Source organism: Schistocerca piceifrons, chromosome 6 (genome assembly GCF_021461385.2).
Source record: "Schistocerca piceifrons isolate TAMUIC-IGC-003096 chromosome 6, iqSchPice1.1, whole genome shotgun sequence".
Classification (NCBI taxonomy): Eukaryota; Metazoa; Arthropoda; class Insecta; order Orthoptera; family Acrididae; genus Schistocerca; species Schistocerca piceifrons.
This window is the reverse complement of record NC_060143.1, coordinates 33,750,070-33,773,692: the sequence shown is the minus strand read 5'-3', so window position 1 is coordinate 33,773,692 and position 23,623 is coordinate 33,750,070. Positions and strand designations below refer to the sequence as shown.

Sequence of the window (23,623 nt, the reverse complement as noted above, 5' to 3'; positions counted from 1 at the left end):
TCCCCCTCTCCCCTCCCCCCACCCCCAGTACTACTTCAGACATTAGTCGGATCCAAGCCACATCGTTTTGCAACACTGCTATGTGTTTGCGGGAACCCTACACAATATTAGGCAGGTGTACCAGTTTCTACCCCCTACACCAGAAGAATCATCCGACACCAGGGGGCCTATAATCTCCGCAGAAGGATTCTGATACCTGTCTGCCTACATCATGTATGGTCCAAATAAATATTATCACACAATTGTAACACCATCTATTGATACTTTAAGTGGTTCTGCTACAGACGTGGAACGTTTTGGCCGGAGTGAAGTTCTATCTAGCGGTGGGCTTACAGTTTCGACAGACAACTGGCTACATGAAGTGTCACAGTTTGAACCATTTTAATGAATTTAACGGTCTAGAAAGTATGTTGAAGGAATGAAATATAATAAAGACAATCTGCGCTGCTGTCCAACCCAAATATATTGATTTTTCACTAGAAATTATCAAACTGTGTGTCAGAACAAGACTTTTCATTCGCAAGTGCTAAAAGTGACAGCAGCATGAAAGCAATAATCCTGGAAGTGGCACTCTTCATCCACTACTGACATCCAAACATGTAAAATAGCTATTTTACACAAAATTTTATGAGAACTTAATTGCAGTTATAGGTAGCTATTTGTGCTTAAAAACTGCTCGTTGTGCTAGCCACTGCCTCGCCTTGCTCCTACACTGACGTCACTGTGTCAGCCGATCGCAGACCTTTTCAGTTTGGGCCCAGCCTTCTTTTTAATAGTATTAGTGTGGTGCAAACGTTCGAAGCAAGCAGGCAACCATGTCATGGAGATGCACTCTTACTTCCTACAGCGAAATGAGGGACTTTGAAAGAGGTCAAGTTGTAGTCTTCCTAGTGGCAGGATGATCCTTTCAGAGAACTGACACGTAAGTTGGACGTGCTATGTCAGCTGTGCAACTATGCTGGTATCAGTAGTTCACTTAAATATTCTCACACCCGTAAACGAGGCTCTGGACGTCCACACAACACAGTCGCTCACAGCACCCACTAGCATTATTACACTACTGGCCATTAAAATTGCTACACCAAGAACAAAAGCAGATCATAAACGGATATTCATTGGACAAATATATTATACTAGAACTGACGTGTGATTACATTTTCACGCAATTTGGTTGCATAGATCCCGAGAAAGCAGTACCCAGAACAACCACCTCTGGCCGTAATAACGGCCTTGATACGCCTGGGCATTGAGTCAAACAGAGCTTGGATGGTGTGTACAGCTGCCCATGCAGCTTCAACACGATACCACACTTCATCAAGAGATGTGACTGGCGTATTGTGGCGAGCCAGTTGCTCGGCCACCATTGACCAGACGTTTTCAATTGGTGAGAGATCTGGAGAATGTGCTGGCCAGGGCAGCAGTCGAACATTTTCTGTATCCAGAAAGGCCCGTACAGGACCTGCAACACGCGGTCGTGCATTATCCTGCTGAAATGTAGGTTTCGCAGGGATCGAATGAAGGCTAGAGCCACGGGTCGTAACACATCTGAAACGTAACATCCACTGTTCAAAGTTCCGTCAATGAGAACAAGAGGTGACCGACACGTGTAACCAGTGGCACCCCATACCAACACGCCTAGTGATACGCAAATATGGTGACGAGGAATACACGCTTCCAATGTGCGTTCACCGCGATGTCGCCAAACACGGATGCGACCATCATGATGCAGTAAACAGAAGCTGGACTCATACGAAAAAATGACATTTGCCGTTCGTGCACCCAGGATCGTCGTTCAGTACACCATCACAGGCGCTCCTATCTCTGATGCAGCGGCGGATAAGATGCCTGTCATCTCGACTGCTAGTGATACGAGGCTGTTGGGATCCAGCACGGCGTTCCGTATTACCCTCCTGAACCCACCGCTTCCATTTTGTGCTAACAGTCGTTGGGTCTCGACCAACGCGAGCGGCAATGTCGCGATACGATAAACCGCAATCGCGATCGCCTACAATCCGACCTTTATCAAAGTCGGTAACGTGATGGTACACATTTCTCCTCCTTACACGAGGCATCACAACAACGTTTCACCAGGCAACGCTGGTCAACTGCTGTTTGTGTATGAGAAATCGGTTGGAAACTTTCCTCATGTCAGCACGTTGTAGGTGTCGCCACCGGCGCCAACCTTGTGTGAATGCTCTGAAAAGCTAATCATTTACATATCACAGCATCTTCTTCCTGTCGGTCAAATTTCGCGTCTGTAGCACGGCATCTTCGTGGGGTAGCAATACGACCTGGCTGGTTGTATTGTAAGGGCAGCATTGTCAGATCGGACAGCTACCACAGCACAACTAATTATACTTGTGAGGTCAGACGTGTCAACACGAACTGGTGCGAACCAGTTAGTAGCACTGGGACTGTGGGCACGCACCCCTTTAGCCCGTCTTCCACTCATGCCACAGCATCGATATGCACAGCTCGACTGATGTGTTCAGAGGATCACTCAGAACGTGGAATGGTGCACCATAATCTTCAGCAATGAAAGCAGGTTCTGCCTGCACGCAAGTGATAGTCGTTTTCGTATAGGATGTAGACCTGTTGAGCGCCATCTCGTAGAGCCACACTGGCCCCATACCAGGCTTGTGGTCTGTGGTGCAGTAAGCTACAGCTCTCGTTCGCCTTTGGTATTTCTGGAGGGGTTGCTAAGCAATGTTCTGTACACGCAGAACGTTGTCAGGCCTGTTCTTTTGCTGTTCTTGCGAAAAGGAGGAGATGTGTTATTGCAATAGGACAATGCCGCCCACACACTGCCAGTGCGGTTGAAGACATGCAGCAACTTTCCTGGCCAGCACGATTTGTAGTATTTTAAGTAATTAATTAATTATTTTAGGAAAGTTTGTTTGAGAAAATTCTCTGCTTCTTATTTATTTTTGATATTGTATTGTATTGTATAGTATTGAGATTGTATACCGATTAGGTTCCTTTCAGATTACGCTGATACAATAGCTCCCTACTTAGCAATCATATACAACCGCTCGCTCACCGATACACCTGTACCTACAGATTGGAAAATTGCGCAGGTCGCACCAGTGTTTAAGAAGGGTAGCAGGAGTAATCCATCGAACTACAGACCTATATCATTGACGTCGGTTTGCAGTAGGTTTTTGGAGCATATATTGTATTCAAACATTATGAATCACCTCGAAGGAACGATCTATTGATACGTAATCAGCATGGTTTCAGAAAACATCGTTCTTGTGCAACGCAGCTAGCTCTTTATTAGCACGAAGTAATGGCCGCTATCGACAGGGGATCTCAAGTTGATTCCGTATTTCTAGATTTCCGGAAAGCTTTTGACACCGTTCCTCACAAGCGACTTCTAATCAAGCTGCGTGCCTATGGGGTATCGTCTCAGTTGTGCGACTGGATTCGTGATTTCCTGTCAGGAAGGTCGCAGTTCGTAGTAATAGACGGCAAATCATCGAGTAAAACTGAAGTGATATCAGGTGTTCCCCAGCGAAGCGTCCTGGGACCCCTGCTGTTCCTGATCTATATAAATGACCTGGGTGACAATCTGAGCAGTTCTCTTAGGTTGTTCGCAGATGATGCTGTAATGTACCGTCTAGTAAGGTCATCCGAAGACCAGTATCAGTTGCAAAGCGATTTAGAAAAGATTGCTGTATGGTGTGGCAGGTGGCAGTTGACGCTAAATAACGAGAAGTGTGAGGTGATCCACATGAATTCCAAAAGAAATCCGGTGGAATTCGATTACTCGATAAATAGCACAATTCTCAAGGCTGTCAATTCAACTAAGTAACTAGGTGTTAAAATTACGAACAACTTCAGTTGGAAAGACCACATAGATACTATTGTGGGGAAGGCGAGCCAAAGGTTGCGTTTTATTGGCAGTACACCTAGAAAATGCAACAAGTCCACTAAAGAGACAGCTTACACTACACTCGTTCGTCCTCAGAATACTGCTGCGCGGTGTGGGATCCTTACCAGGTGGGATTGACGGAGGACATCGAAAGGGTGCAAAAAAGGGCAGCTCGTTTTGTATTATCACGTAATAGGGGAGAAAGTGTGGCAGATATGATACGCGAGTTGGGATGGAAGTCATTAAAACAAAGACGTTTTTCGTCGCGGCGAGATCTATTTACGAAATTTCAGTCACCAACTTTCTCTTCCGAATGCGAAAATATTTTGTTGAGCCCAACCTACATAGTTAGGAATGATCATCAAAATAAAATAAGAGAAATCAGAGCTCGAACAGAAAGGTTTAGGTGTTCGTTTTTCCCGCGCGCTGTTCGGGAGTGGAATGGTAGAGAGATAGTATGATTGTGGTTCGATGAACGCTCTGCCAAGCACTTAAATGTGAATTGCAGAGTTATCATGTAGATGTAGATGTAATTATGATTTCCAGTGGTGTTATTTAGGTTTTAGCTTCAGTCTTTTAAAAGCTAAAGAATATAAGTCTTTGGTTTTAAATACCACAGGAGAGCTGGATATATGTCCCGCAGCGTCGATCTCGTCGGAACAGCTCCACCTGAAATCTCTAAAACGTTTATTTCGCTACGAAGATCGTTCGACACAACTAGGTGCTATGTTGTATGATGCTTATGGATTGATGTGTCCAATTTTTTTATCAACGAATATGTTATTGCTTCTGAGATATTCTCTCGAAGAATATTGACTGTGAAAAGATTCAGGTTCGCACTATCATTCCATACTGCACCTCCAATCGATCTACGTCACGTGATATCTGAAGAATGTTTGTCAAATCTTTTATAAATTTAAAAATACACACCTTGAATGCGTATTATTTTCTTGAATTTGTTTATTGTGCCATCGATTACTAAACATTCACAATGGAGCTTAATAGAGTCGTACTACAATAGCAAAATCTCTCCAACATAAAACACATCCGATCTCTGTAATCGCTTCACACAGAGTCCTCGAATATACATCTTCGATTACTTATTCCAGAGAGATGCGTCCATAGCACGGAATGTCCAATTCCCGCAGGCAGTTTACAGTACTCTCGGGATTAATAATTCGCCGCAGTGGAGTAATGATTTTCCTAATTTACAATCCATTACTATGAAAACACGTAATCTATCTTAGAGGATTATTACTTCGTTAATTCTATGGGCGATGGGATTATCTCGCCAGTTTCGTTTTCATTTGTGTGTGCTGCCGTCCCTGTTTTTAATTTGCCTTCATTTCTGTCTTTATTTATTTCTTCCTTTTTAGTTTCTAAACTCATCACTTGCTTCACACCTGCAGAGAGAGTTGTATTTCTGAATAGTGTGTCGTCGCCTCCTGAGGCATAGCAGAGTATGCCTCCGCTTTTATTTTCGGTTTATGGCAATGAGTCTTGCTACTAACAGCACCATGGTTTACGTGCTGCGTCGACACTAGAGGATGGCGGCATATTTGGAGAGGAAAAGGTAGGGCTATAGGGGAGGAAGGAGGCCCATTAAAAAAAATAAAAAATAAAAAAAAGTGTAGTATCTGTTCTTATCAGCTTAATATCTGATACGTCCTGCATCGCAGGACCAGAATATTAAACTCATTTTTGGCTCATGACGGAGTGCTAGGGGCTTGCTCCACCTCTGTCGCGGGTTGGCCCGGCATTGCAGCACCGCCGGGATCGGCCCACCTAAAATTAATTAAAACACAGCCTGAAATGGGTTAATATTCTGCAGTGATCAGACATTCCGCTGGTAGCAAAACTTGTTGTAGTTGTCGATGTGCCCAGTATGCCCAGTAGTTAGCTGCATACACACCACGATTTCTTGTAATTAATTTGACATTATCGTATGAAGTTGGCTTTTTTTTTTTTTGTTTTTTTTTTTTGCGGTTAGCCGGACCGCTCTTGCAGCCGCATTACACTAGGCTGGTAATTTATGGGGGCACACAATAGTGCCTTCGGATGCCTCGTTGGCGTCACATATGATCCGGCCACAGATAATTTTAATTACATTTTTTGGAGTTATATTCATATCTCCTCGCGAACGTCGTCGTCGCCGCACGCACGCAGAATACGTGTGTACACACGTATGCAGTAGGCGGTGGACAATGTTAAAATAATCTAAAGAAAAAAAAAACTCCGGGTTTCTCTTCAATCGAGCACACGTCGCATTTGATGGGACAAGAAGTGAATCGTGCGACTCTTCAACCAACAACTCTTACAGAACTATGTGAAGATCGAGCAGGCGTGCCATAACGTATCCCAGGACAATAATCGCCAACTGTACGATCGACTGGATGACATAGTCAACGCCTGCGTTTCCGACTGTGGAAGCTACAACACATACTAATACTGGTGTTTCAGCACAGGCCGATACCTGGTACCTCAGAACCGCTCGTTCTATTGATTTGTAAATGTAATCATTTCATGTAGTCCATATGCACTGTTGCAACAATGATGCTTGAGTGAACTGGAAACCTCTATAAGGGTGTACTAATTTTCTTTTCCAGCAGTGTGTATAGTTGCATTGTTTGCATTTCTTTGGTTTATTGAGAGAATTTCAGGTAAGTGTCGTTCATCTGCAAAATAGGCTGCGTGTAGGACACTAGTGCAACCCATTCTTGAGTTCTGCACAAGTGTCTGGGACACCCACTAGGTCACGTTAAAGGAACACATTGAAGAAATTCAGAGACACACTGATAGATTTGTTACCAGTAAGTTCTACCAACACGCGAGTATTAAGCAGATGCTTCATGAACTCAGATGAGGATCCTTGGAAGGACAAAAAAAAAAACGTTCTTTTCGCGGAACCCTATTGAGAAAATTTAGGGACCTAGCAATTGAAGCTGGCCGTAGCAGAATTCTACTGGCACTCTGGTGAATATTGCATAAGGACCACGAAGACATGGTAAGAGAAATTAGGGCTCATACGGAGATATATAGGCAGTCGTTTATCCTTCGCTCTGTTTGCGAGTGGAACGGAAAAACAAACGAATAGTAATTGTGGAAAGTACCCTCCGTGACACCTCTTGCGATGGCTTGTGGAATATGTACATATTTGTAAATATACTTTAGGTAGACCTAAACTATCCCGCGAAACCTGCATACAATTGTTTCAAGAACCAGTATTATGTGAGGAGTTCAGGAATATACTGCATCCCCCTAGGTATCTCTCTCATAGGGAACGCGAAGCTAAGATTAGATTAATTACATAGCGCATAGAGGCATTTTAGCAGCCATTTTTCCCGCATCCCATATGCAGATCAGATGTGCCTGAAAACTCAAGTACGTTTATGAGAACAGGGTATCGCGCGACTATGTGGAAATGTGTGGCAGAATTTGGCCGGTGTAAAATTCAAGATTTCAGTTTATGTTTGATTCCCATATCAGACATAGTCCATTTTCAATTGATGTACTTGATGTATGGATGATCCTGGAGGATGCCTCGAATTCGACAGTATGAAATAAAAAGGTATCAATACTGTGCAGTCTGAGGAGACAATGAAGATAGCATAAAATACAAGGAGAACAATGGAAAAGCTTAAAACTCTAATATATAGTACAATTATGTCAGAGACAGCGAAGGACTTGGAAGAGCAGTTAAACGGAATGGATGGTGTCTTGAAGGGAGGATATAAGATGAACATCAACAAATGCAAAACGAGGATAATGGAATGTAGTCGAATTAACTCGGGTGATATTGAGGGTATTAGATTAGGAAATGAGACACTTAAAGTAGTAAAGGAATTTTGCTATTTGGGAAGCAAAATAACTGATGATGGTCGAAGTAGAGAGGATATAAAATGTAGACTGGCAATGGCAAGGAAAGCGTTTCTGAAGAAGAGAAATTTGTTAACATCGAGTATTGAATTAAGTGTCAGGAAGTCATTTCTGAAAGTATTTGTATGGAGTGTAGCCATGTATGGAAGTGAAACATGGACGGTAAATAGTTTGGACAAGAAGAGAATAGAAGCTTTCGAAATGTGGTGCTACAGAAGAATGCTGAAGATTAGATGGGTAGATCACGTAATTAATGAGAAAGTATTGAATAGGATTGGGGAGAAGAGAAGTTTGTGGCACAACTTGACCAGAAGAAGGGATCGGTTGGTAGGACATGTTCTGAGGCATCAAGGGATCACCAATTTAGTATTGGAGGGCAGCGTGTAGGGTAAAAATCGTAGGGGGAGACCAACAGATGAATACACTAAGCAGATTCAGAAGGATGTTGGTTGCAGTAGTTACTGGGAGATGAAGAAGCTTGCACAGGATAGAGTAGCATGGAGAGCTGCATCAAACCAGTCTCAGGACTGAAGACCACAACAACAACAACATAGTACAATGGGAAGTTTGCTAAGAGTTGATATAAATGTAAATTAGGTTTTGTTTCTTCGTATTTTGTATGGCTCTGTTCATCCCCGATTTCCTTTCGGATCCTCCACATGCTCGTATTTCGGTTTTATATCGACAACGTGTTCTCTGTTCTGGATAGGTCTTTTGCTTCCATCTCTCTAATACGAACAGCAGTACTGTGAACCTAATTACTTATACACGGTCGAAAAATTTTCCGTCGAATCTCACAAACATGTTCTTATCAGATGTTCGGGCAGATTACACCTATGATGGGTAAGCAAAGACTAAAACTGACAGAATACCTGTGAGGAGTATATTACCTTCCAACTGTCTTGGATTTCATGTCAAACCCTTAATTTGTTAGAAACATTGGTAGAAGCTAGTCATCATCCTGTTCACCATGAAGTGAATATCAGCTTGTAGGAAATAAAACAAAATATGTGCTACTTCATTCTCGGATTGTCTCAGGCAAGCTGGACTTCTCAACTTTCTTTTGTTTCCTTTACTGCTTGCTCAATATAGAGCTTGAATAACATCGGGGAGAGGCTACAACCCTGTCTTACTCCCTTCCCAACCACTGCTTCCCTTTCATGTCCCTCAACTCTTATAACTGCCATCTGGTTTCTGTACAAGTTGTAAATAGCCTTTCGCTCCCTGTATTTTACCCCTGCCACCTTTAGAATTTGAAAGAGAGTATTCCAGTCAACATTGTCAAAAGCTTTCTCTAAGTCTACAAGTTAGGAACTGATAGGTATAATTTTGGAGCCAGATTCTGGGTTGCAAACCACACTCACAGGGATCCTTATCACAACTGGACATTGACTGAATATTGATAGAATAAAATTAATGAGTAGGACAAAATTAAAACCGTTATTTACCATCACCTTACGTATTGTAGTGCGTTCACGATTATGAAAACATGAACATTAAGGAAACAAACACGAACGTTAAGGAAATAAAAGGTGATGTTCAACTTGCTTCTCTCGGATTGTCTCATTCTCACTGGACGTCTTAATACGTTATTTCCTTCATACTGATATTTTGATGACAGTGAACGCATTGCAACACGCAGTGTGATGATAAATAACGGTATTCATTTTATCCTACTTTATCTCAATACTCAGTTATGATCGGGATCCATACGAGCATGTGGTTTGCGATCCAGCATCTGGTACCAAAATATCCTTTTAATACCAGCGGCTGCAAGATATCGTTTGCTGGATTTTATAATCTTGTATCAAGCATGGAGCAGGGGTGAAACAGGAAAAAATAATACCAATGTACGTCTCACGGAAATCTGATTTTTGATTATGTGCATGTCGATTTCAAGTGTAGCGCTGCATATGATGGCACGTATAAAACAGTCAGAACGACGAGAAATCTGTGTACCAGCAGGGACAAAGTACGGCGAATGGGTTTGTCGGGTTTTTCAATTGAAAATAAGGGATATTCTGAAAATTGCTAACGCGTTATACGACATAGAATGTAACACTACACTATAAACGTTTTCTATAGTAAGTATTACAATTTTTAGCTTTGATGAGTTCAATGGAATTTTTATTCTCGCACACTTAAAAGACATAAAACACTTGGCTACAGAAATATGGTTACAAATATTTACTGTTTTATTTGCATTCAGAAGGAAACTTAACACCATCTTTCACATATCTGAAAAAACTTTTATAGCGGAAACTGAAATTTGTTATTATTTCCAGTTCCGCGTTCATGTGTTCAACAAAGCTTCTGTTTCTCACATCGATTCATTTATTATTCATAAGTAAAAACACTCTTTCTGTTTGGGCATTAGATTCTGGGATATTTACGGTATAACGAAGCGTAGGATGTTTTTAAATCCTTCGCACGTAGAATAACAAAACGCAAATACCCATTTGTCACAAGCATTACCAACAAGATGGGCGTTGTCATTTAAAATAACCATGACATTACAGAACTCATCATACCGTTCATCTTCATTTACATCAAATGCAAACTATTTTAAAATATCTTGTGCCTCACTGAACTCAGTTTCTTTGTTTAGGCAAAGAGGAAGAATATCACGGATGTGCATGTTCTGTGAAATACTGAAATGCTTGAGTATGTATAAATTTAATGTGCAGTAGAAACCACTGAAATTAACTCCTATTAATTTTAAAGATTTCTGTCTAACAAATTCATAACTTTGTGTGTTGTACTTCCAAACAAAAAGTCATTCTTCCCCTGGTATATTGCAAGAGACGAACATCAAGTGACCCAGTCGCCACAATAGCACAAAAGGAAAAAGAAAATTCTAGACGAGTTGGAGGAACATTGCCATTTCGGTATCTTCAGCTTCCGGTCTCCAGCTTAACGAACTTAATAATTGTGTTCCATGTGGCAGTTCCAGGACCTTATACGAACATAACCTTGTACACATGCACACTTGAGTTGTTAATTTACAACATGATTCATTACACACTATTTGTAGAACTACATGTATGAATTTTGTGTGTGTGTGTGTGTGTGTGTGTGTGTGTGTGTGTGTGTGTGTGTAGTGTAGTGCGATGTTTATGCTGTATGATGATGATGATGAGAGAGGAGAGAGGGTGAAACCCGGTGCCGGGTATAGCATCGGCGCCGCCAAGATTAAGGCCCCCATCCGGCGGATGGACCGCTGTCAGTAGTGCCACATGCCCTCACTTCATGAGACTCTGCAGAGAGGTTCGATAATTAAACCAAGACGTTGGCGCAAAGTCTAGTGATCAGGAACTTTACGCCACCACATCTCCTCCCCTTGCCGACCAAATACTGGCAGTGAAAATTTTTTCCACAACCACCACCACCAGGATGCGAACCGGCTTACCCCCGGGTGGAGCGCCACCGCACAAGCGCGTATTAGCGACCTCGGCCGTTTGAGAATAAGCTTGTACAACTAATTTAATGTTGGCAGCGATGCTAATGAGCTGCGCAGCACGTTCATTACTGCTTCGGAACAAAACTATGACGCCAGTATACAGTTCAATCTATCGCTTCGAGTATTTCAGTAATCGAAATTGAACTGTTAAAAATCGGAAAAAATTGCTCTCCAAGCTCACAATACTACACTGAAGAGCCAATATCGTGTAGGGCCCCCACCCCAAAAGCATGTAGAAGTGCTGCAACACGACGTGGCTTGGACTCGACTTACGTCTGAATTAGTGCTGGAGGCAATTGACATCATGAATCCTGCAGGGCTGTCCATAAGTCCGTAAGAATACGAGGAGGTGGACATCTCTTCTGAACAGCACGTTGCAACGCATCCCAGATATGCTCATGGCTGGGGAGTTTGGTGGCCAGCGGAAGTGTTTAAACCCCTGGAGCCCCTCTGCAGCAATTATGGACGTGTGAGGTGTCGCATTGTCCTGCTGAAATTGCCCAAGTCTGTCGGAATGTACAATGGACATGAATGGATGCAGGGAATGAGATAGGATTCTTACGTACGTGTCACCTGTCAGAGTCGTATCTAGACATATCAGGGGTCCATAACACTCCAATTGCACATGCCTCACACGATTACAGCCGGCCTGTGTGACCGAGCGGTTCTAAGCGCTTCAGTGTGGAACCGCGCGACCGCTACGGTCGCAGGTTCGAATCCCGCCTCGGGCATGGATGTGTGTGATGTCCTTAGGTTAGTTAGGTTTGAGTAATTCTAAGTTCTAGGGGACTGATGACCTCAAATGTTAAGTCCCATAGTGCTCACAGCCATTTCAACCATCACACCTTTACAGAGTCTCCACCAGCTTTAGAAGTACCCTGCTGATATGTATTCGTGAGGTCTCCATACCCGTGCACGTCCATCCGCTAGAAACAATTTGAAGCGAGACTCGTCCGACCAGTCAACATGTTTCCAGTCATCAACAGTCCAATGTCGGTGTTGACGGGCCAAGGCGAAGCGTAAAGCATTGTGTCGCGCAGTGATCAAGGGTACACGACTGGGCCTTTTGCTCCGAAAGCCTATATCGATGATGTTTCGTTGAATGGTTTACACGTTGACATTTGCTGATGGCCCAGCACTGAAATCTGCAGCAATTTGCACTTCCGTCACGCTGAACGATTCTCTTCACTCGTCGCTAGTTCCGTTCTTGCAGGATCTTTTTCCGGCCGCAACGAAGTCGGGGATTTGATGTTCTACCGGATTTCTGATATTTACGGTACACTCGTGAAATGGTCGTACGGGAAAATCCCTACTTCATCACTACCTCGGAGGTGCTGAAGCTCATCGCTCGTGCCCCGCCTATAACACCAAGTTCAAACTCACCTAAATCTTGATAACCTGCCATTGTAGTAGTAGTTACCGATATAACAAATGCACCAGACACTTGTTGTCTCATATAGGCAAATGGTTCAAATGGCTCTGAGCACTATGGGACTTAACATCTGTGGTCATCAGTCCCCTAGAACTTAGAACTACTTAAACCTAACTAACCTAAGGACATCACACACATCCACGCCCGAGGCAGGATTCGAACCTGCGACCGTAGCAGTCGCGCGGTTCCGGACTGAGCGCCTAGAGTCTCATATAGGCGTTGCCGACTACAGCACCGTATTCTGCCTGTTTACGTATCTCTGTGTTTGTATACGCATGCTTATACCAGTTTCTCTGGCACTTCAGTGTATATTTGAATGAAATACGGGCAAACATTCTTGAATACGTGAGAAAGGAGACTGAAAACATGAGAACAAGGGAAGTACGGTAGACGTGGCAGCCCTAAATGAGTAGTCAGACGACACAGAAGTGGCGCGCTGCTTCCCCTGCGAGGGCCGGCGGACGGCCGTAGGGGCAGTGGCGTCGACAGCGACAGCGGCCGTTAATAATTCCCACGGCGTGGCTCGGCGACCTTTGGGAAGCGGCACTCCGCGCTGAGCGACATCACGGGACGCCCACGCGCCGTGCAGCGTAGCGAAAGCAGCCGCCAGCAGCAGCGAAGCGCGCGCTAGTCCTTTCCGGTACACCGCACTCCTAAGAAGCGAGCATTCGTCCACTGCTCCGAAGGTCGATTTCCACGTCTCCTACATTATGCCCAATGTTACGTAAGAACTGAGTTACAACGCTGGCCATTAGAACTGCAACACAGTGAAGACGGCAAGAAAACAAACGTCGAACTGCCATTGCGTGTACTATCTGCTTGGGTACGCACAGGGTTAGCATGTCACTGCAATTGAAAGAAGTACATTGAAATAACTTCATCTACATTTTGTATACAAGGAAAAGTTAAGCAACGGGTTTTTCACTCAGAATCATTATGCGTAATGTTGTCTGATGCATTATTTGCGTGATTCATTGTTTTTGAAGCTATTGTGTTACGCTTCGTGTAAGAATGAGAAGCATCTGCTAGTCTGTGTCGGAATCCAGATTAATAAGTAGTGTTCTTAGTGATATATTCAATGCATCGCTGTCACACGGAATTTTTCCAGACAGGTTAAAAAAATTCAATTATTAACGCACTCCATAAGAAAGGTGAGAAGACAGACATAAACAGTTATCGTCCAGTTTTCTTACTCATATATTTTTCCAAAATATTCGAAAAAGTAATGTACTCAAGATCAGTCGCACACTCGGTTGGAAAAAATTTACTTAGCATATCACAGTTTTATTCCAGAAAGGTTGCTCGACTATTTATACATTTACTCATCAAATCATTCAAGCTTTGAATAATAATATATGGCCTTTTGATATTTTTGTAATCTCTACAAGGCCCGCGATTGTGTAGTCATGATACTCTCTTAGAAAAACTCAAGTTTTATGGAATTGATGACTTTACATATGGCTCGCTTGAATCATATTTGACAAACTGCATGCAAAAAGTTCTGCTCAATAATTCAAACAATGTCGGAAAGGTAGAAAATTTTAATGACTGCCATAAAAAAAAAAATCACAAAGGGAGTCCCACAGGGTTCACTTTTGTGTCCACTACTGTTCTTAATATAAATGAATGACCTTTTACTTAACATTCAACAAGCGAAACTGGTACTTTTTGCAGATGATGCTAGTGTTATAATAAATCCCATTACAGAGAAAGCAACAGAAGAGTTAGTAAATGGCTTTTCCATAGAATTATTAAGTGGTTCTTTTAAAATGGACTCTCCCTAAATTTTGAAAAAACATGCACTACAGTCAGGTCTGTACAATAAACAGAGTCAACCAACAACTGATTTAGCACATGAGGAGGAGTCAGTAAGTAAGGTAGAATGCTCCAACTTTTTGGGTGTTCTTATTGATGACAACTTGAATTGGAAGAAGCATATTACTGAGCTTCTCGAACAATTATTCAACTACTTTTGTTCTCTGTACAGTTGCTAATCTTGGGAAGAAACGTATCAAACTCCTGAAACATTTGCATATTTACACTCAGTAATATATTGTTGGACGTGAGGTCCGCCAGTTATGCAAAACACCGTTATTCTCAGTACCCAAACATGTTTCGGCACCACTGTGCCATCATCAGTGGGTTTTCGTTTTTATTAATTCTGTAATGTGAATATTTTTGTTAAATGATTATAAAATTATGTGCATCTTTAGTTCAAACAATAGATCGTTTCTTTTTGTAAATACATTTACATTTGGTGTGCATTAATTTTCTGGATCACTTGTGTGATAATTACTACAGGTAGCTTGTCATCTGCAACCAAACGATGTTGATGCGAAAGGTTTTTGCTGGGAGTTAACCTATCTTCTAGAATGTAATTTAGTTTGTCGCCACGTTTTCGCTCATACATTCGTTTTTACTTACGTTTCCGTGTGGCAAGCACTTCCATTCCCGGCATAATGCTGAGGTGTTGTGATGCACTCATAACTATAACAAGTATTTTCCACAAATAACGTAGTAAAACACTTTTCACTTCACCAAAACACAGTGTGATTGTGGTTTGTTGTGTGTCCCAGCCCAGTCAGTGTTCGTTTGTTCACCAGAGAGTTCGGCACTACACTCTGCAAGGGCACACTATTTAACACATTAAAGGAACTTTACAAATAAAAACAGCACAAACAGAGGAAGTCTACACACACACACATACACATATACGAAAAATACATACACTAAAATCTGCAAAGACGCACCATTTATCCACAAAAGGAATACCATATAAAAGACAACACACACAGCTAAGAAGCACACACAAAGATAAGATACAAACAAAATTCAAATTTGGCGCCGAACTCTCTGGTGAAATGGATTTTGTGCAGCGCAGATAATGTTGTCACTTAATGGCCGCTATTCTTTCGGAAGAAGCAGATGTCCCAGTATTTTCATGATGGATGTAGACCATTTTCATTTGGGTAGCTACGTTAATATACAGAGCACTCGGTACTGGGAGTTCGAGGACCCACACCAGGAACTTCTCTTCAAAAGTAGCAGTGTGGTGCGGTATCTCCAAGACAGGGACTGTTGGACCTTACTTTTTAAAGAGGGAGGAACTGCAGCTGCCGTGACATCAGTGCACTACGTCGAAATATTAAGCAACTTTCTTCGTCCAAAACTTGAAAGGCGTCAAGTGAACGTCGGAGAAATATGGTTCCAACAGAATGGTGCCGCAGCTCACACGGTGGGATCATCCATGGGAGTTACCAGAACATGTCATTTCATGATATGGTGATATTTCTTGGCCAGATCTATCGATATGTGACTTTTTTCTTTGGGGCTACTTGAAATCAATAGTGTATTTGAACAAGCCCCACACAATCGATGACCTCAAGATTTCTATTCATCAGCAAATTGAACCTATTCCGAACGAAATGTTGGAGAGAACTGAGCATAATTTTCAGGAGAGGATTCAAATTTGTGTCCAGGAAGAAAGATGTCATCGCAACGACATTATTTTCCGACCCTATTTAAGGTATGTAGATTTCAAAAATGCAATAAAAGTACTATTACTGAATGCAATATTTCGTAAAATAAAACCAGGTTTCAGTTATTCACCCTGTCGTAGTAACTGACAAAATGTCTATAAAGGCTCTGTATCTTACGTGAGACCTGCTTCGCTATGCTTGAAATTTAATATACAGGGCTATTACAAATGATTGAAGCGATTTCATAAATTCACTGTAGCTCCATTCATTGACGTATGGTCACGACACACTACAGATACGTAGAAAAACTCATAAAGTTTTGTTCGGCTGAAGCCGCACTTCAGGTTTCTGCCGCCAGAGCGCTCGAGAAGGCAGTGAGAAAAATGGCGACAGGAGCCGAGAAATGGTATGTCGTGCTTGAAATGCACTCACATCAGTCAGTCATAAGAGTGCAACGACACTTCAGGACGAAGTTCAACAAAGATCCACCAACTGCTAACTCCATTCGGCGATTGTATGCGCAGTTTAAAGCTTCTGGATGCCTCTGTAAGCGGAAATCAACGGGTCGGCCTGCAGTGAGCGAAGAAACGGTTGAACACGTGCATCTGGACATGCTGGAAAGTTGGCTCATGCCACAACTGGAGACCGACAGCATCGACTTCATCTTTCAACAGGATGGTGCTCCACCGCACTTCCATCATGATGTTCCGCATTTCTTAAACAGGAGATTGGAAAACCGATGGATCGGTCGTGGTGGAGATCATGATCAGCAATTCATGTCATGGCCTCCACGCTCTCCCGACTTAACCCCATGCAATTTCTTTCTGTGAGGTTATGTGAAAGATTCAGTGTTTAAACCTCCTCTACCAAGAAACGTGCCACAACTGCGAGCTCGCATCAACGATGCTTTCGAACTGATTGATGGGGACATGCTGCGCCGAGTGTGGGAGGAACTTGATTATCAGCTTGATGTCTGCCGAATCACTAAAGGGGCACATATCGAACATTTGTGAATGCCTAAAAAAACTTTTTGAGTTTTTGTATGTGTGTGCAAAGCATTGTGAAAATATCTCAAATAATAAAGTTATTGTAGAGCTGTGAAATCGCTTCAATCATTTGTAATAACCCTGTAAGCATGTACTGCTGCTGGCACCTCACAGAATGTGACAGTTTATTTACTGACTACGGAAGCATCCACTACTTAGCTCCACACACCGCTGCTAGATCTGGGCTTTAGAAAAACTCTCTGCCCCCTCCTTCTCTAGGGTTCAAATCCTAAACTGAGAAGTGCTCTTCGCCACAGCCAGAACCTAAAACTGTTGGACAGCACCAACGGGACCGACGTGGACGGGGTTTCATCTAGCTAATCACTCAACATCGGTATCTAAACAATGAGTAACGCGATTGGACCTGTAGCTCTTAGAAGATTCAGTTCGCAGTTGTTCAGACCCACCTACTAAGCCCAGGCCATCACAAACTCACCTGTTTCTTGAAAATCTTTACCCAAGTTAGCCAAAGGCTCTGCACCATAATGCAAAGTACTAGTTGGACAGAACTTGGAACTGAATAAATTACTACTTGTGTTAGTGTTTTGATCCACCACATTTGATGAATAAACGCCTTGTGCTCTACCACACATCTCATATTGCCTGAGAACGGCCATTCCCTTGATGACCAGGGGTAAGGTAGTGTCATCTAGTTTTATGGGTAACTGCCATGCAGTTTTTAGCAGCGCGTCGCGAGTAAGCATCGAGGACACAAATGCTGTGCCTATCGAACATTTATGCTGCCAAGGGCACCATTTACCATATTCTCAAAGGAATTCGGTAGTATATGACAGCGTTATTAGCTAAATCGCCGTGCAGTACGCTAGAGTTACATCGCGACCTTCGTTCATTGGCAAAGACGCTCGACACTAGTGAATCCCATATTGCAAACGTGGCCCAATCCTCCGGCGACGGTCCTAGCTGATTACCCAGTTTTCACAGGTCCATGGGTCTGCATATTTGCATGTTATATATGCTTATTCAGTAGCATCCCATTGGTATGGGGGGACCCAAGTGCAGTTCCAATGCACTTATTCAACATATAACATGCGACCTCCCATATCGAGGGCCTTTAGACGGAACTTCAAGGAGCCGCCTGTTCAACGTATTCGATATTTGTATTTCTGGAGAAACATAATCCACAAAGAAAAATTTTTGAGACCTTGTTGCTGGCATGTCACTTTATACAACACTGGCCCATTTCAGCTTAATTCATTCAAATATTTTCCCATAGCGACTCCGAATGAATAACTGTTAACTATTGTCTACAGTAGTTTAATGAGCTTAGAACAGTCTGTGGTTCATTTTAGAACACGCAGTAGTCCATATAGCCTTATAGTATTACACCCATCAATTAAACTTGGCCTCCTTCAATGCCCGATTCAACTAACGAAGTTAGGGTAATTGTCGAATGCGTTTTCTGCTTCTATAAATCGTATGACAGTGTCTTGATTTTTCTTAACTCTTGCTTTTATCATCATCAAGTGCAACGTCAGAACTGCGTCTCTGATCCCTTCAACTTTCCTGAACGCAAAGTGGTCGTCACCTAAAATAAATCTAATTTTCTTTTCTATTCTTCTGCTATTATTCTTGCCAGCAAACTGAATGTGTGAGACGTGAGACTGACTGTGCAATAATTCTTGGACTTAACTTACCCCTGGTATTTTCGTAATTGTGTGAATGGCATTTGTCCGGAAGTCTGGTGGGATGTCAGCAGTTTCGTAGATTCTACAAATCAAAGGGAATAGTCGTTTGGGTGCCACTCCCCGCATGATTTCAGAAATTGTGGAGGATTGTTAGCTACGCTGCCCGCATTATTTGACTACAGGGTCTCCAAAGCATAGTTAACCTCTCGCTCTAATATTGAATTTCCCTTGTCTTACATATCGACTCCCATTTCTTCTTCTGTCACGTCATTAGTCATTTCCTCCTCCTCGTAGAGGCATTCAGTGTACTCTTTTCATCTACCCTCTCCCTGTTCTGCCGTTAACTGTGACGTTATTACTGCGTAGTTTGTTGACGCCTTTGATTTTACTTTACCCGACGGTTTTGTTGACCTATGTTTAAGCTGAATCCTTTCGATTTCTTCACTTATTTCCTGCAGCCATTTCACCTTGGCTTCCACGCAGTTTCTATTTATTTCATTCGTAAGTGACCTGCAATACTGTAATTCTGTCTTTTCTTGAAAATCTTTATACTTCCTTCTTTCATCAATCAGTTGAAATATTTCTTCAGTTCCTTCACAGTTACCTTTCTTGTCTCTAAATTTGTCATTTCTGTAATAGCCCTTTTTAGAGATGTCGACTCCTCGTCAACTGAACTACCTATCCTCATATTGTTTGTCACAGAATCTGTAACCTTACAGAATTCCAGCCGAGCCCAATAATTCCTCAGTATCCCAAAAACTCATTTTTTCACGTTGATTGTTCCAGACGATTCTCTTAAACTTCATTCTACACTCCATCATTACTAAGTAGTGACCTTTATCTACATCTGCTCCTGGGTGTACATTAAAATTCACATTCTGATTTCAGAATCTCTGACTGAATATGATGTAATACATCTGGAATCATCCCATGCCTACAGGCCTTTTACATGAATCCCTCCTTCTCTTGTGGTTTTTGAAAAGGCTATTCGCTGTTACTAGCTGAAATTTATTGCAGCAGTCAATTAGTTGCTCTCTTCTCTCATTCCTTTAACTGAGCCCATATTCTCAAGCAATCATGTCATCTATTCTCTCCCCTACCACAGCATTAAAATTACCAATACTTATTAAATTTTCTGATCCAAAAAGACAGCAACTCTGGCAAGTGGGGCTTACATACAGATCAGTCAGCATCACCACTGCATCTGATCAGGAAGGAAGTTGGCATCAGGAGCCCCTGCAGAGACTACCACGTGTTAAACACATGCACTATTCGGACAGCTGTCTGGTACCGAATACAAGTGATTTCACAAATGTACTAGTGGGTGCCAAAGTCTTCACCAAGACTGACTGCAAGAAACTCTCTATCAGGTACCTACAGCAGAAGCAAATATACCCAAAACTGTGGTGGTAACCCCATTTCACCGGCCGGCCGCTGTGGCCGAGCGGTTCTAGGCGCTTCAGTCCGGAACCGCGCTTCTGCTGCGGTCGCAGGTACGAATCCTGTCTCGGGCATGGATCTGTGTGATGTCCTTAGTTTAGTTAGGTTTAAATAATTCTAAGTCTAGAGAACTGATGACCTCAAATGTTAAGTCCCATGATGCTTAGAGCCATTTGAACCCATTTCGCCTGTTCCTGCCATCTGGTCTGAAGAATGTCGTGCAGACATTGCAAGTTTGTAAGCTTCGTATATTTCAATGATATTCTGCTATTTTCCACGATGACAACACTACACAAGAAACACCTCAGAACAGTGTTTGACAGAATACACAAACACAGGATAACAGACTGTGACAGAAGCAAGTGCTATTCCTTGGGCATGCAGTTTCGGCAGCCAGGATTTGTTTGTTGAAAGGCATTCCTTGCCCCAAGCCCATATTCTCCTGTAACCTTTTCTTCTACTCCTTCCCCTACAACTGCATTCCAGTCGCCCATGACTATTAGATTTTCGTCCCCCTTTACATACTGCATTACCCTTTCAATATCCTCATACACTTTATCTATCTGTTCATCTTCAGCTTGCGACGTCGGCATGTATACCTGAACTATCGTTGTCAGTGTTGGTCTGCTGTCGATTCTGATTAGAACAACCCGGTCACTGAACTGTTCACAGTAACACACCCTCTGCCCTACCTTCCTATTCATAACGAATCCTACACCTGTTATACCGTTTTCTGCTGCTGTTGATATTACCCGATACTCATCTGGCTGGAAATCCTTGTCTTCCTTCCACTTCACTTCACTGACCCCCACTATATCTAGATTGAGCCTTTGCATTTCCCTTTTCAGATTTTCTAGTTTCCCTACCATGTTCAAGCTTCTGACATTCCACGCCTCGACTCGTAGAACGTTATCCTTTCGTTGATTATTCAATCTTTTTCTCATGGTAACCTCCCCCTTGGCAGTCCCCTCCCGGAGATCCGAATGGGGGACTATTCCGGAATCTTTTGCCAATGGAGAGATCATCATGACACTTCTTCAATTACAGGCCACATGTCCTGTGGATACACGTTACGTGTCTTTAAAGCAGTGGTTTCCATTGCCTTCTGCATCCTCATGTCGTTGATCATTGCTGATTCTTCCGCCTTTAGGGGCAATTTCCCACCCCTAGGACAAGAGAGTGCCCTGCACCTCTATCCGCTCCTCCGCCCTCTTTGACAAGGCCGTTGGCAGAATGAGGCTGACTTCTTATGCCGGAAGTCTTCGGCCGCCAATGCTGATTATTTATCAAAATTTAGGCAGTGGCGGGGATCGAATCCCGGACCGAAGACGTTTTGATTACGAATCAAAGACGCTACCCCTAGACCACGGGTGCTTCAGAAACAATTATATAGCTATAATTACAACAGGGGCGGATTATACGGGGAGGGGGCGATCGCACCCCCTCCACCCCCCCCCACCCCCCCCCACCCCCACCCCCACTCCCCTGAGAGTAATCTGCGCCAAAGATAAGCATTCAAATTTAGAGTCTTGGTCAGTGGATTTAGTCATTTAATTCAGCATTCCCCAAGTCACCTTACTTTGTGTGCCCGAGAGAACGTAGTACCTGTACTAGTGACTTGTGCTCCCCCTCCTGTTCTAATTGTGGGCGCCAAGTAATAGCAGGGCTTCCCTATCTGCCACTGCAACACGCGCTTCGCGTTTCCCTTACGGCACTACCCGCTTGGCCCCATTGTTGTCATTGCCGCTATTGTTAGACTGCTTTCCCAGGATTCACGAGCATATCAAAACAGTTTGCAGTGTGTTAACAATTATATAAAAGGAGTAAATTCCAAAAAGGTTATGGGTGTTACACATTAAACTTTTTTGTCTAAAATAAAACACATTTCTGCAATTTTTTGATATTTTTAACTATGAAAACAGTAGTTTTTTAAGGTAAATAAATAATAAATTGTAATCCAGTCCCAGGGATAACAGATGAGAAGAAAAGTGTAAGACTAGCTCACAGACAGAAACCGCCCAGTGGAAAGAGTACGCTACTGTGAATCGGCCTTCAGCCAACTGTTCAAGATGATTTGTTTTATGTCGAGGTCGACGCTGTCAGGAAAGCGACAGGGTCCTCTGTAGCAAGTCACGTTTGAGTTTGTCTTTTCTTAAGAAAATGTGGCTGGGTTCTTACTTCTAAAGCTAATGCTAGCGTGAAGAACACTGAAGAATCCTGCACTCCGCCTATTGAGGATGACGCCACGTCTTACGCGTTGTGTCTTCTTCTCCCACGGTTACTTTATCACAAGCTGAATTAATGATAGCGATGCCATTTTCTTTTTTTACTTCAAATGCTGGGAATGTAAATAGCTACATACTGTAATACTTTATTGTCATGCGAGATGGTTATTGGTAGAGGCAGCTTGCATATAATTTTGAAGAACGAGGTTCAAACCAAGGTCCAAAGATCATGTGGCCACATCTCATGCCAACAGACATGTTTTTGACGTCATTAGTTTCTCAAATGTTTTGAAGCCGATCTCTATTTCTTCTTATCTTGTATTTATTTTCCAAGAGTGCGTAATAAGAATATTGTGCAAAGATGATAACTGAACATCTTGGCAGAAACCACTACCGAAACTTAGAGAATCTCATATTTACGTCCAGATATATTTACTCCCACAATGAATTTATACTGACCGCTGTACTTCACAACCACAGTATTAGAGGTACAAGTAATTTCCAAATAGAGTACAAGTAATTTCCAAATAGACTATGCACCCGTATTTACGGTTCAAAATGAAGTTTTCTACTTGGTGCAAAAAGTCTATACCAGGTTGCCGAAGAAGATCAGGCAGGAAACCGATAATAACCAAATATTCAGATACCTTGTAAAAGAATGCCTCATTAGTCATGCATGAAATTTATCAGAATATTTGGACATGGAAGTGTAAAGTGTGATTTGACAGTTTCTGTACATTCAGAGACTTGCTCGTATGGGATAGCACATTACCTTGGGAGACCCGGAGGTGAGCCAGACCCGTACTGAACCTGCACAGCTGATTAATGACCGTGGGCTGGTATAACAGTCGGCATGAGTGTGGTTTTTGGGAGGTTTCCCACTCTCGTTTAAGTAAATAGTCGGCTGGTCCCCAAATCTCACCTCAGAGAATACGATCCACAAGCAGTAAGAATATGTTAAAAATAACTTACCTCCTCTAAGTTACCTAGACGACTAAGGCATCAGGAAGGACATCGAGTTACATAGTTAATTAAAATAAAATTTGCCAAGTCCTGTAAATGTGGACCCTGTACAAGATGGGATTAACTCTAGGGAAGAGAAAGAAAGGTTGTGCCTTTTCCAGTATACAGGCAGTTGATAGGAA

The 23,623-nt window shown here is 42.6% G+C and overlaps 1 pseudogene; it reads left to right on the top strand.

Moving 5' to 3' along the window:
- The first annotated feature begins 5,485 nt into the window (after positions 1-5,485).
- LOC124803767 lies at positions 5,486-5,664 on the top strand (annotated as a pseudogene).
- Positions 5,665-23,623: the final 17,959 nt, after the last annotated feature.